The sequence below is a fragment of the Symphalangus syndactylus genome, chromosome 7 (genome assembly GCF_028878055.3).
Source record: "Symphalangus syndactylus isolate Jambi chromosome 7, NHGRI_mSymSyn1-v2.1_pri, whole genome shotgun sequence".
Lineage (NCBI taxonomy): Eukaryota > Metazoa > Chordata > Mammalia > Primates > Hylobatidae > Symphalangus > Symphalangus syndactylus.
Window position 1 is genome coordinate 77,833,339 of NC_072429.2, and position 13,966 is coordinate 77,847,304.

The 13,966-nt window shown below is 38.3% G+C and overlaps 1 protein-coding gene across 1 annotated transcript in view; it reads left to right on the top strand.

The window, feature by feature from the left end:
• Positions 1-3,665: 3,665 nt before the first annotated feature.
• The window catches only part of STMN2 (stathmin 2), a 151,912-nt gene continuing 141,611 nt past the window's right edge, over positions 3,666-13,966 (top strand). The window contains exon 1 of the mRNA XM_063643339.1: positions 3,666-3,813. The gene's annotated coding sequence lies outside the window, so the exon portion shown is untranslated. The remainder of the gene's footprint in view (positions 3,814-13,966) is intronic.

The following is a 13,966-nucleotide window of genomic DNA, read 5'->3' on the forward strand; positions in this document are numbered from 1 at the left end:
AAGTGAATGTTGTAGATTTTTTTCCTGGTGTTCTTAAAATAAAGACAACTAGCCGATTTTATTTATATACATATTGGACATTTTGTAAAGGAATAGAAAAAGTATTCATACAAAATAATTGACAATAGAAAGGATTCATACAAAAACTGTTGACACTTATTCTACCACCTGCAAATGGAGTAAGTGTAAAAAAGTTAGGATTAGGTCAGAGTGAAAGAGGAGCAATCTATTAATTCTTAAGTTGCTTCAAATCCTTTAATTTTGTAATTAAAAATAAGATAAGATTAAGCAAGAACAAAATCTAGATCTCATGGAAAATAAAATAGTAGTTTTAATAATCTCAAAACAATCTTCTAACTCAAAACTATTTCCCACTCCACTAGGTTTAAAATAATTGTCTCAGGATTTGAGAGAAACCATGTGACAAAACATAGCTCCTAACTTTCAGTCATGTTGAAAAGCAAGACAGGTACATGAAAGAATTATTTTGCAAAGCTGTTTAGTAATAAACGCAAATATAATGAAATAAAAATGTATTCATAAATTGCCACTGGAATGTATGGATTGAAGTTACCCAGAAAACTATTTTCTGGGAGAAAAAAAAGAAGCAATAGTTCAGAGTGTTTTGCAGAATCTTCCTCACATCCCCTCACCTCTTCATCTTTCTTAAAACTAAGTTGTGACCATGAAGGCTTCTCTGAACTAATACTTCTGGTCTACATTTTCAAGCAAGTTTTTGGCACATCAACCTCACTTTAATGTCAAAGTTCTTGTATTGTAGGCTTAAATTGTTCTTAACTTTTCTTCTGTATATGAACTGGCTTGTAAACTCACAGAAGACAAAAGTTGGCAGTTAATCATTGCACTTCCAGAGGGTTTAACGTATTTGTTTACTCAATAATTTGTATAAATGTAGAATTAATGCTTTGTCATTTCTGACATTTTACTGTGGTCATTTGCTTCTCATGCTAGAATATGTTTTGGTGTCTTCTCTGTAAGAACATCTCAAGATATTCTCAGCACTCTCCTTTAATGTCAGCATTCTTAAACTGCATTCTATATTGCTGCATCCGTTGTCACCCATATAAACTCTTTATTCTTCCATGAACTTTTTACAGATCACCCTCTAAAGTAAAATGGAAAAAAATATACTTTTATTTGTCTCCTAATGGCCTTCAATAAAACAACTCTTCTAGGACTCGGATATGCCTTTCTTCTGTATAATCTGTGTCATGATAACAATAGGCACAAGATAAATATTTGTCGACTGTATGAAGGAAGAATGGGAAGGAAGAGAGGAAGGGAGGACAACAGGGGGAAAGAAAGGGATTCACTAATACAGAAACCAATACAGAATTTTATTACCAATGTTATTTACTTAGCTTTCTCTCATCCTTCTTTAGGATTTAGATAATTTGCCAAATGGGGAAAACATAAATCCCCTGAATTCAGAAGAAAAATAATCTGTGCTTATCTAGCATGCTCGCAATAAATTGAAGCAGAGAGTTTGATTCCTGAGATTTCTTTTTTTTTTTTTTTAAGACGGTATCTCTGTCACCCAGGCTGGAGTGCAGTGGTGTGATCTCAGTTCACTGCAATCTCTGCATCCCAGACTTTAGTGATTCCCATGCCTCAGCCCTGGAGTAGCTGGGATCACAAGCACACCAAGCCTGGCTAATTTTTGTAATTTTAGTAGAGATGGGGTTTCACCATGCTGCCCAGGCTGGTCTTGAGCTCCTGACCTCCAGTGATCTGTATACCTTGGCCTCCCAAAGTGCTGGGATTACAGGCATGAACCACCATGTCCGGCCGGTTCCTGAGATTTCTATTCCAGCTGCCTACTGCTTCAAGCACTGGGTTTCAGAATCATGACCATACTCTGTGGCATCCACACAGAGCTCCTTTCCACCCTCACAAGATCAGCTGTGGGGTAAAGATTCTTTAGTCACTGGACACAAATGAAGCTAATTTGTCAGTTCCTTTCCCCTGCAGCCCTAATTTACCTTAACCCTGTCTTCATCTCCAAAGAGGAAGGAATCAGGAGCATATCCAGGTTTTGAGGCTTAAAGCTTACATAATTTGGGAAACTGTAGTTATGAAAAAGAATACAAAATTCCAAATACAAAATTGAACATGCGTTAAATGTCTCCACGGAGAAACTGCAGCAACAACAGTACAAGTGAGGGTATGCTATATTCAATTAGCCATGAACATTTGAGAGCAACCTTATCCAGCTCAACGAAAGAGAAGTGATCGGTGTGCACAACTATGTCAAATGGTGACTGTCGGCATTGCATGCACCTGCCACCTCAAACTACCTGAGGTCATGCTGCTGGCCCCACCAGCTGCAAGCTAGAAAAAGAGTGTGCCAAAGTGGCTGTGCCAGCCAGGGAAGAGGGGACACAACCAGAACTTAGAGCTAACCAGACTGACTGCCTGACATTTTGTAGAGATATCTTCAGGACCATGAGAAACAGCTCCACCTGAAGCTTACCTTCAGTTGGGTCTCCCTTCAGATGCAACAAATCTTTTCATTTGTAGGAAATATGTTTGTTTCCTCCTGATAGCAGCAGTGGAAGGTTACACCAGTACTCAGGCCATCCTATCTAGTGACACAATCGACATGCCTGTTGATATGGTTTGGGTGTTTTGTCTCCTCCAAATCTCATGTTGAAATGTGACTTCCAATGTTGAAGGTGGGCCTAGTGGGCAGTGTTTGGGCCATGGGGGCAGATCCCTCATGAATGGCTTGATGCTGTACTCACAGTAATGAGTGAGTTCTCACTCTATTAGTTCACAAGAGAGCAGATTGTTTTAAAAAGCCTGGAACCTCCTCCCCTTTCTCTTGCTCCCTCTTTTGTCATGTGGCACACCAACTCCCGTTTTTGCCTTCCACCATGATTGCGGGAGACCTGAGGCCTTACTAAAAGCAAATGCTGGCACTATGTTGCTTGTACAGCCTGTAGAACTGTGAGCCAAATAAGCCTCTTTCTTTATAGACTACACTGTCTCAGGTGTTCCTTTATAGCAATGCAAAATGGAATAACATGCTTGTGTTTGAGGAAAAGACGCACCCAGCAGTTATTTCAAAAACTGGGGAGGAGCCGATCTATGATTAGTTGAAAGTCTACCAAATAACTCCGGCAGAATTGGCTCTTTGTTGAAGAATCTCAAAGCCCCACAGGTTCTTAAAGTAAGTACCCAGCAGGATTGGGTCTTTAATAAAGAATCTCAAAGCTCGTCATAACGTACACGGTATAGAGGTGGCCCTTATGTCTAAGACTGGGGAGGAGGATGACATGGAGGCCATATGCAGCCAGCAGAGTGCAGCAAGGGACAAAGACCCCTGGTACAATGATGTCCAACACCAAAGAGATGGTAATCCTTGAAGCACATCAGAAGGAGCCAGACCATGGGGACCAAACTATTTCCAGCATGGTTCCCTTAGTTTTAAGTAACTAAAACCATACAGTCTCAGAATGAAATTTTATTTTCAAATTTCCTGTTCCATAGCATAATGATTTCCTCACAGTGGATTCTGTGACATCAGCTATACTACACTGAGATTCCAGTCTACAAAGGAACAAAGCCCCACCCCACACCTGTGTTCCACAGAGCAACTAGGAGGGCTTCACCTGCCTCAACTCCTATCACCCTTTGGTTCTGTTATCAAGCAAACGGGTCTTGCTGCTCAATGCACTAGAAGCCAGTATTATGTCACTGGGCTTTTGAGAAAAGAAAAGCTTTATATTGCAGGTCAACTCATGAAGAGACAAGAATCAAGCAAAAATCTGTGTCCCTTGCTGGCTTCAAGTGAGTATTTTTATTAGAAAAGGTTCAGGGAGGGATTCTGAGATTAGAAGGTGATTGATGGAAGGAAGGGTGAGGTCTTGAAAGTCCTTGGGCATGCACAGTTATCTCTTCATGCTACCTCATGGGTCACATGGCATATTTGAGGGGAATTGTATGAAACATGTAGTGGAAATTCAGGCTGTGATGTTAGCAAGCTCGTTTTGCACGGACTCTAATTGGCCATCCTGGTTCCAATATTTTTTCTTTTTTTTTGTTTTTCTTTTTTTTTTTTTTTTGAAATGGAGTCTTACTCTGTTGCCCAGGCTGGAGTGCAATGGCACAATTTCGGCTCACTGCAACCTCTGCCTCCCAGGTTCAAGTGATTCTCGTGCCTCAGCCTCCCAAGTAGCTGGAATTACAGGCATGTGCCACCATGCCCAGCTAATTTTTGTATTTTTGGTAGAGACGGGATTTCACCATGTTGGCCAGGCTGGTCTCGAACTCCTGACCTCAGGTGATCTGCCATCTCAGCATCCCAAAGTGCTGGGATTACAAGCATGAGCCACCACGCCTGGCCTGAGCCAATTTTTTCTTGATCTCGCAAGTGAAGGAAGTTTCCCCATTTCAGCAAGTTGTTTCCTTTCTGTTAACCTGCTACACTGTAAACTCAAGAACTTCTGTTAGTTACCGTTTTCTTACTCTTTGAGGCACGGTTCCAGAGTCAGCTTTTCAGCAAGTTGTTTCTTTTTTTTAATCTGCCATCCTGTAAGCTCAAGAATTTACTCTCTGGTTTCTTTGACTCTTTGAGGCAGTTTCAGTTTCCCCAGACTATGACCAAACGTTACATTCTGCAGACTGGGCAGCTCCACCGCCTTTCTCTCCTACTGCTTCTCTTCCGCATGACAAAGTGCCTGAACAGTAGCGAAGTTAAGTCCAGCCCCTAGATTAAGCAAGAACAAGACTCATGTCCCCTCAGGATATTCAGGGAGGGAAGAGGAGCACAGTGGCATTTGTCAGCAATCAGAATAGGAAAAGCCACCATCTAGACTTAGCAATTCCACTTTTAGGTATAATCACTGGAGAAACTCTCACATTTGTATTTTAAACAGTTATGAAAATGTGTGTATCAAACTTTATAAGAGCAAAACACTGGAAATAGCCCCAATTATTTATCAACTAAAAAACTGGTAAATTGTGGTGTGTAGTGGGATTCTATACAACAGTAGTGGTTATATACATTGCCATGGAGGGATCTCACTGTTCAGTATAAAAAACAAGTCACAGAGGAACCCCTGAGTTATATATATTTATAGAACTGTTCAAAAACAAGACATAATTATTTACAATATATATATGTGGCAGAATTAGAGGGACACAATTATCTCTAGGGCAAATAGAAGGGAGATGTCATCAGAATAGCATTACAACAGTTTCAATAGTGCTAGGAATTGTTCTTCCTCATAAACAAGGTTGTGGGTACTCAAATATTTTGAATATTTTCACATTTTAACATTTCTGAACTCAGGAGGATTTTAAGAGATGTAGTTGTAATTGTCACAGAAATCTTAAACATCCTCTTCTAGTAACATTTTACTTTATGTTCATAGTATGTCAAAACCCTGAAAAATAATTTTTAGTAAATACAAAATAAAAACTCAAAGTGACAAGAAAAAATGTGTTCATAGCTCATGGTCTTGAACTTTTATTTCAGCTTACCACATCTGCATTTTTGCTATTGAACATGACACATCTCACATCAAAGGAGACCACCCAAAGTATTGTCTAAGTTGTCTATAGCCTTAAATAGAGGCTTAAAGGTAATCTTCAAAAAAAAACTTTGAGTGTTATTTTGGCATAAACAGACAAATAAGTAGTTGAAATATTGTTCATAGTTCTGTCAGACTTCCAAAAAATTTAAGTTTAATAAAAGAAGTCTGAGCATAGTGAGCAAGTGTTTACTAGAAAAATGCAAACCCAGCAACATCCTGCTGAAGGTCACTCTTTTTTTTTTTCAGAGCATCACACATTGCCCATCAAGGGTGAGTGAATCTCTTTTAGCATTCCTGAAAACCTTCATTTCTTTGACCACTATCCCAGCACTATAACAGAATTCTATAAAATGTGAACAAAACACTTCATCCAAGGGTTGTTCTGCACACCAGGGTTAAGAAAAAAAGAAACAGTGGGAGACCTTTTCCTTAGCTCCAACCCAATGTGTTGCTTAATGTCAACAAGATAAGCCAAAATTTCATTCCATTTCATATCAATTCAAGCATAAAGACTCACTCCTTGGTATTTTTAAGTCTGCTTTTCATTTAGTGGGAAGATTCTTCGAGTAGTAGAAAGTAATTGTTTGTGCAAAAGAAAAAAATTAAGAAAAGGATAGAATTGACAAAGACAGGAGTGGAACTGGTAAAGTTCAAGTGGGAGAAAAGAGGGAAAAAGTATCTGAAGACTTTCTTTGTCCACGGATGCAAAGAAAAAAAATGCACCAAAAGCAAAACGTATTGATAGATCACTTAGAAACACTCAGTTGAACTGTTGAACTAAAGAATTTTTAAATTTTTTGTAAAATATGTTTGATTTCTAGTCAGAAGTAACCTGAATATAAATCTGGTGCCTTCATTCATGTGACCCACATCTCTGTCATCCTTAAATAAAGTTATACCAAGTAAATAGGTGAGCTCTAAATTTCATAACCAGTATGTTTTCAAAGACAAAGGGGAAATCATTGTGTCTTTAAAAAAAAAAAAAGAGAGAGAGAAGAAAAAAAACACTGCTAGGCCTCGTTTATAAAGAACAGTGCGGTTGGCTGTAGGAAAAGAGTAAAGTCACATAGAAATACAGTGATGCCTGCCACATGACCAGCCTGTGTTATCCAGGAAAAGCCTGCTTATCAGATTTTATTGGAAGAATTGGAACATAATATAGGAAGTGGACAGTCACTCAGAATCCAACACAGCTTCAGCAGAAGCATTATCCCATCATCCCTAAGTGGGATGTATGTATTAATCTTTTTTTCTTATGTTCTTTTTTTTTTTTTTTTTTTTTGTTGTTGTTTCATCTTTTCTTTTTTTTTTTTTTTTATTATACTTTAGGGTTTTAGGGTACATGTGCACAATGTGCAGGTTTGTTACAAATGTATCCATGTGCCATGTTGATTTCCTGCACCCATTAACTCGTCATTTAGCATTAGGTGTATCTCCTAATGCTGTCCCTCCCCCCTCCGCCCACCCCACAACAGTCCCCGGAGCGTGATGTTCCCCTTCCTGTGTCCATGAGTTCTCATTGTTCAATTCCCACCTATGAGTGAGAACATGCGGTGTTTGGTTTTTTGTCCTTGTGATAGTTTACTGAGAATGATGTTTTCCAGTTTCATCCATGTCCCTACAAAGGACACGAACTCATCATTTTTTATGGCTGCATAGTATTCCATGGTGTATATGTGCCACATTTTCTTAATCCAGTCTATCGTTGTTGGACATTTGGGTTGGTTCCAACTCTTTGCTGTTGTGAATAGTGCCGCAATAAACATACGTGTGCATGTGTCTTTATAGCAGCATGATTTATAGTCCTTTGGGTATATACCCAGTAATGGGATGGCTGGGTCAAATGGTATTTCTAGTTCGAGATCCCTGAGGAATCGCCACACTGACTTCCACAATGGTTGAACTAGTTTACAGTCCCACCAACAGTGTAAAAGTGTTCCTATTTCTCCACATCCTCTCCAGCACCTGTTGTTTCCTGATTTTTTAATGATGGCCATTCTAACTGGTGTGAGATGGTATCTCACTGTGGTTTTGATTTGCATTTCTCTGATGGCCAGTGATGAGGAGCATTTCTTCATGTGTTTTTTGGCTGCATAAATGTCTTCTTTTGAGAAGTGTCTGTTCATGTCCTCTGCCCACTTTTTGATGGGGTTGTTTGTTTTTTTCTTGTAAATTTGTTTGAGTTCTTACAAGGGATGTGAAGGACCTCTTCAAGGAGAACTACAAACCAATGCTCAATGAAATAAAAGAGGATACAAACAAATGGAAGAACATTCCATGCTCATGGGTTGGAAGAATCAATATCGTGAAAATGGCCATACTGCCCAAGGTAATTTATAGATTCAATGCCATCCCCATCAAGCTACCAATGACTTTCTTCACAGAATTGGAAAAAACTACTTTAAAGTTCATATGGAACCAAAAAAGAGCCCACATCGCCAAGTCAATCCTAAGCCAAAGAACAAAGCTGGAGGCATCACACTACCTGACTTTAAACTATACTACAAGGCTACAGTAACCAAAACAGCATGGTACTGGTACCACAACAGAGACATAGATCAATGGAACAGAACAGAGCCCTCAGAAATGATGCCACATAGCTACAACTATCTGATCTTTGACAAACCTGACAAAAACAAGAAATGGGGAAAGGATTCCCTATTTAATAAATGGTGCTGGGAAAACTGGCTAGCCATATGTAGAAAGCTGCAACTGGATCCCTTCCTTACACCTTATACAAAAATTAATTCAAGATGGATTAAAGACTTATATGTTAGACCTAAAACCATTAAAATCCTACAAGAAAACCTAGGCAATACCATTCAGGACATAGGCGTGGGCAAGGACTTCATGTCTAAAACACCAAAAGCAATGGCAACAAAAGCCAAAATCGACAAATGGGATCTCATTAAACTAAAGAGCTTCTGCACAGCAAAAGAAACTATCATCAGAGTGAACAGGCAACCGACACAATGGGAGAAAATTTTTGCAACCTACTCATCTGACAAAGGGCTAATATCCAGAATCTACAATGAACTTTTTTTCTTATGTTCTACCCCTAATAAGACTCAAACACTCTCCTGGCCTCTGCTCTTCCTGCTGCTACTGCTGTGCACTCTGTGCACTGCATTTTAGTTAGCTTTCATTCCTTCATAGTATCTGCTTGGACTTACCTGTTTTTCTTACTGACTACATTCTTTTCAGACATCAAGTCACACTACAAAACTGCTACAGAATCACCGATTGTCTTTCTGCATAAATAGCAAGCTTCCCAAAATTTTCGCTGGCCGAAGATTCACACCAGGACACCTTATGGGGTTCTGGCCAGGCTATCGACTGGCTACCCTCACATCAAATGCCCTCTCTTGGTCAAATCAATTGTACAGGGGACAATGTGACATGATAGAGGCTGTTAGTTCTACATATAAACAACCTTTCAGAATATATATATATAATATCCTCCACTGTGCAATTTCACACTCTGGTTTTTCTCTGGTTGTCATAACACAAAACCTCAATTAGCTTTTAAGGCATAATTGTAGAATAGATATTTTCTTCTTTTAACGTTTTAACCCAGATCTAGTGAGCCTCTATGTTATATTAAGTAGTATGCTAGGTCTTGGGCAATGAAGGATGGGAAATAAAACATTCTAGCAAAAGAGATATTGCAACCAAACCAAAAACCTAAAAAGAGGCATGAAGGAAAAAATGCCAAGCATGGGAGGGGCTGCATAAGGGGACTGAGAAGAGGCCACACATTAGATCTAATCAGACAGACCCGGGCTCAAATTCCAGCTTTCACATTTCCCAACTGTGGATGTGGGACAAGTTGTTTAATGTTTCTAAACTTCAATATCCCTTCTATAAAACAAATGGAATAATCAAGCCTACTGCAGGAATCCCAGGATTTATCTGTTTTTAAAGGTTTGAATGGACACACACACACACACACAAATACACACAGCCTTGACACTTGCCATTATGAGTTCATAGTGATATTGCAGGAGCTCATATCCCAGGAGCTCAAAATTCATCTATAATTTTTAAATTATACTCTGTAATGAGAAGAAAAATGTCTTCGTTCTCAGTAATATCCAGATAAATAATGGAGAAATATCTCAGTAAAACACAAAGACCTCATGTTTTCTTTGGACAGTATTTTATGCATTAATGTCTATAGCCTATGCCCACTTGTGATCCTATCAATGAGTGAGTGCCAAAGCCAATACCAACCCTTCTGTGTAGCCTGAAGTCTTGTCGGTAGCTGATTTCACCAATCTCTTCTTTCTTAGAAAAACGGCACAGCCGCTCATAACAAATGCTTAGAACTGTAGACAATAAGTATCCGGAAGCCATTTGGAGTGTGTGGTAGAAAAGGGAATTCCTTTTTTTCCTCTACATTTCCTGGCCCTTTTATAGTCAAGGAAAAATCACATATCCTAGTTCTGGAGAATGCATGGGAATAAAAGTGACACATCACATTCAACTGTGGTAGGAAAAAGTTCATATGCTTTTCCCTGTCTTGGTGACTGGCAATAATCAGTGGAATTGTTCTTGGGCAAATCCACAGCAATTTGGGGCTTAATTTGTTACTCAAGAATAATCTGTCTTCTACTAATATAGAGTGGCTTTAAATACTATAGCAAATTATTAAAATGAGCCAAATAAAGAAACTCTTTGAATTCCAGGAGGTGGCAATTATAAATCTTTGTCGCCTCACATAAGAGCCCAATCTCAATTCCCTTTTTTAGCTGCTGCAATCCCAGGGGCTACAGGGACTGGACCGCAGATGGCAATGCAGTGAGAGAGGGGCAGGCAGAGGACAGTATGCAGCAGCTTCCACAGACTGTCAAATCTGATAACATACAAAAAATTATGTCACATTCCTTTTTGGCCCATATAAATGTTGCTTTTATGTTCAGCAGTCCCCCAACAGCCAACACTTGTAAAGCACTTGCCATATACTACTTACAGTTCTAAGCACTTTACATATAATAACTCATTTAATGCTCACAGCAACCCTGTAAGATTGATATATTATTGCTCCGGTTTTCAAGATCAAGAAACTGAGGTTCAGTGATCCCTTATGGTTTGGAGGAGAGAAAATGTTTAATAGCAAAGTCAGAACGTAATTATTTAGCAGCTGGTCCACAAGCAGATTCACGTGCTTCACAATGTGGATACCCATGTGTTCACTATGATCATTGATAGGGTTTGGCTGTGTATCCCCACCCAAATATCACCTTGAATTATAATCCCCATAATCCCCACATATCAAGGGTGGGACTAGGTGGAGGTAATTGAATCATGGGGGTGGTTTCCCCCATGCTGTTCTAGAGATAATGAGGGAGTCTCATGAGATCTGATGGTTTTATATGCGTCTGGCATTTCCCCTCCTGGCACTCACTCTGTCCACTGCCATGTGAAGAAGGTGCTTGCTTCTCCTTTGCCTTCTGCCATGATTGTAAGTTTCCTGAGGACTCCCCAGCCATGCAGAACTGTGATTCCATTAAACCTCTTTCCTTCATAAATTACCCAGTCTGGGGTATTTCTTCACAGCAGTGTGACAATGGACTAATACAATCATGATTATGTTGATGATAATAGGTGAGAATGGGATCTGCTGTCCTTGAGTTCCTCAGAGGGAAATGCATTTATTTGCCACTTGGGCACTGTGGTTTGTGCTCAACTGAGATGAATGGATATCATTCCAAAGACAAGAACTAAACTTCCAATCAGGCTGAAAGAAAAGGCATCCAAGTAAGACTAAAAGTGCCCATACGTTCTGTGCTATGTTCCATTTAGGCAGTTGTTTCTTCATGCACTTCTCATCCTTCTGTCACTAAGATACATAATTTGCACTGATAATCACTACAATGATGTTGTTAATATCTTAAGTGACAGCTAACCATATGGATGCAAGAAGTGTTTCCTGTGGAGGACTGCCTGGTGTCCTGGGCAATGCATACACTGACATCACTTTGAAAGTGATGACACATAAAGTTAGGTTTTAATTATTTTGCTCAGTAACTTAAGCATGTAACTTGTCAATCTTAGAGAATATGAATCCCCTGTCAGTAAACAAGATGGAAGATACAAAATACAGAAAGCATGCCAGGCATTACACAGGCTAATTAGTATCATGTTTATAATTTAGAAGTATATCACATAGAGTTTTATAAGCAGCATCACATAAATTCTCAAGGTCAGTACTACATGTGGGAATAATTTAAGGGCTCCTATTTTGTGATTTCACAGATGATTATTCTGTGATATCTTAGAAATATTTCATAGACTGATGATTTCTGACACCTTCCACTTCAGGGGATATGTTATACTCTGCCCCAAGTGCCAACCCAAGAAACTAGTCAAAGAACCAGGAGAATAACCAACTAGGCTTGTACATCTATCTGTCTGACCATTCCACTATAATTTCTAAAGGAGGTGACTGACCTTCAATAAAGTTTTACCAGGCTACTTGTGATGTATCATGTCATCTTAAAATGGAGATTGTTTTAAGTTATTTTAAGCTTTCAAATGTAAAAACAAACTGTACAACAATTTGCTTATCTATTCTCCTGTTGAAGGATATCTCAGTTGCTTCAAGTTTTGGCAATTATGAATAAAGTTGCTGTAAACATTTATGTTGAGGTTTTTGTGTGAACTTCAGGTTTCAACTCATTTGAGTATACACCATGGGATGCAATTGATGAATCATGCAATAAAAGTATGTTTAATTTTATAAGTGCCTGCCAAAGTGCCTTCCAAAGTGACTGTACTGTTTTGCCCCTCACTGATTAACAATAATAATCTTATTGATTATGATAATCAGATTATCAATGATAATCTTATTGATTACCACCAGCAATCAATGAGAGTTTCTGTTGCTCCACGTCCTCACCAGCATTTAGTGTTGTCAGGGCTTTGTATTTCAGCCATCCTAGTAGATGTGCAATGGGATCTCCTTGTTGTTTTAATTTGCAATTCTTTCATGGCAAATGATGTTTAGCATCTTTCCATATGCTTATTTGACATCTGTATATCCTCTTTGGTGAGGTGGCTGTTCAGATCTTTTGACCATATTTTAATAGTTTTTTGTTTTCTTGTTAGTGAGTTTTAAGAGTTCTTTGTATATTTTAGATACAACTACTTCATCAAATATGTGTTTTACAAATATTTTCTATCAGTCTGTGGCTTGTCTCTTAATTCTTTTAAGTGTCTTACGGAGCAGAAGTTTTAAATTTTAATGAAGTCAAATTTATTTTTTTCTTTCATGGATTGCACTTTTGGTGTTTCATCTAAAAAGGTATCACCAAGTTAAAGGTCATCTGGATTTTCTCCTGTTATATCGTAGGAGTTTTTGAGTTTTATCTTTTACATTTAGATCTATGATCCATTTTGAGTTTATTTTTGTGAAAGGTGTAAGATCTGTGTCCAGATTCTCTTTTTAAAAATGTGGATGTTCAATTGTTCCAGCACCATTTGTTGAAAGAGTCCATTGATTTTTCTCAAACATAAAAAGACCATTCAATGGAAGAAAGATAGATAGTTTTTTCAACAAATAATGCTGGAACAACTAACCAAGATTTTAACCACATAAAAAATTAACTTCAAATGGATAATATAACTAAACGTAATATATAAATTTATAAAATATCTAGAACAAAATGTAGGGGCAAATCTTCATAACCTTGGGTTAGGCTAAGAGTTTCTTTGATATGGCACAAAAAGCATAATCAATAAAAGAAAAAAATTAATAACTTCACCTAAATGGAGAATGCTTGCTGTGCAAAAGTTACTGACAAAGGAATGAAACATAAGCCACAGACTGGAAGAAAGTATTTGCAAATCTCATGCCTGACAATGACCTTATATTCAGATAATATGGAGAATTCTCAAAATTTAACACTAAGAATTATGCCAATAAATGGTTTGAATAGGCAGTTCACCAGAGAAGAAATACAGATGACAAATAATATCTTTTAAATGTTCAACATTATTATTCATCAGGAAAATGTAGATTTACCAAAATAAGAAAGGCCACTAGTCAGGCATTAAAATGGTTAAAATAAAATTTAAGATGACAATACTAATGCTGGTGAGAACTTAGAGCAACTGGAATGCTGGTATAGTGCTGGTAGGAACGCAAAATGACACTGTTTCTTTAGAAAACAATTTGGCCATTTCTTGTAATGTTAAAAATACACCAGGGCAGGACCTTTTCCAGGCCTCTCTCCCAGATTCTGGTAACTCCTTGGCCTGTGGCAACACGGCTATAATCTTCACATGGTGTTCACCCTGTGTATGTCTATGTCAGAATTTTCCACATTTATGGGGATGTCAATCATATTGGATTAGGGGTCCATTCTGCTTCAGTATGACTTCACATTCACTATTTACATCTG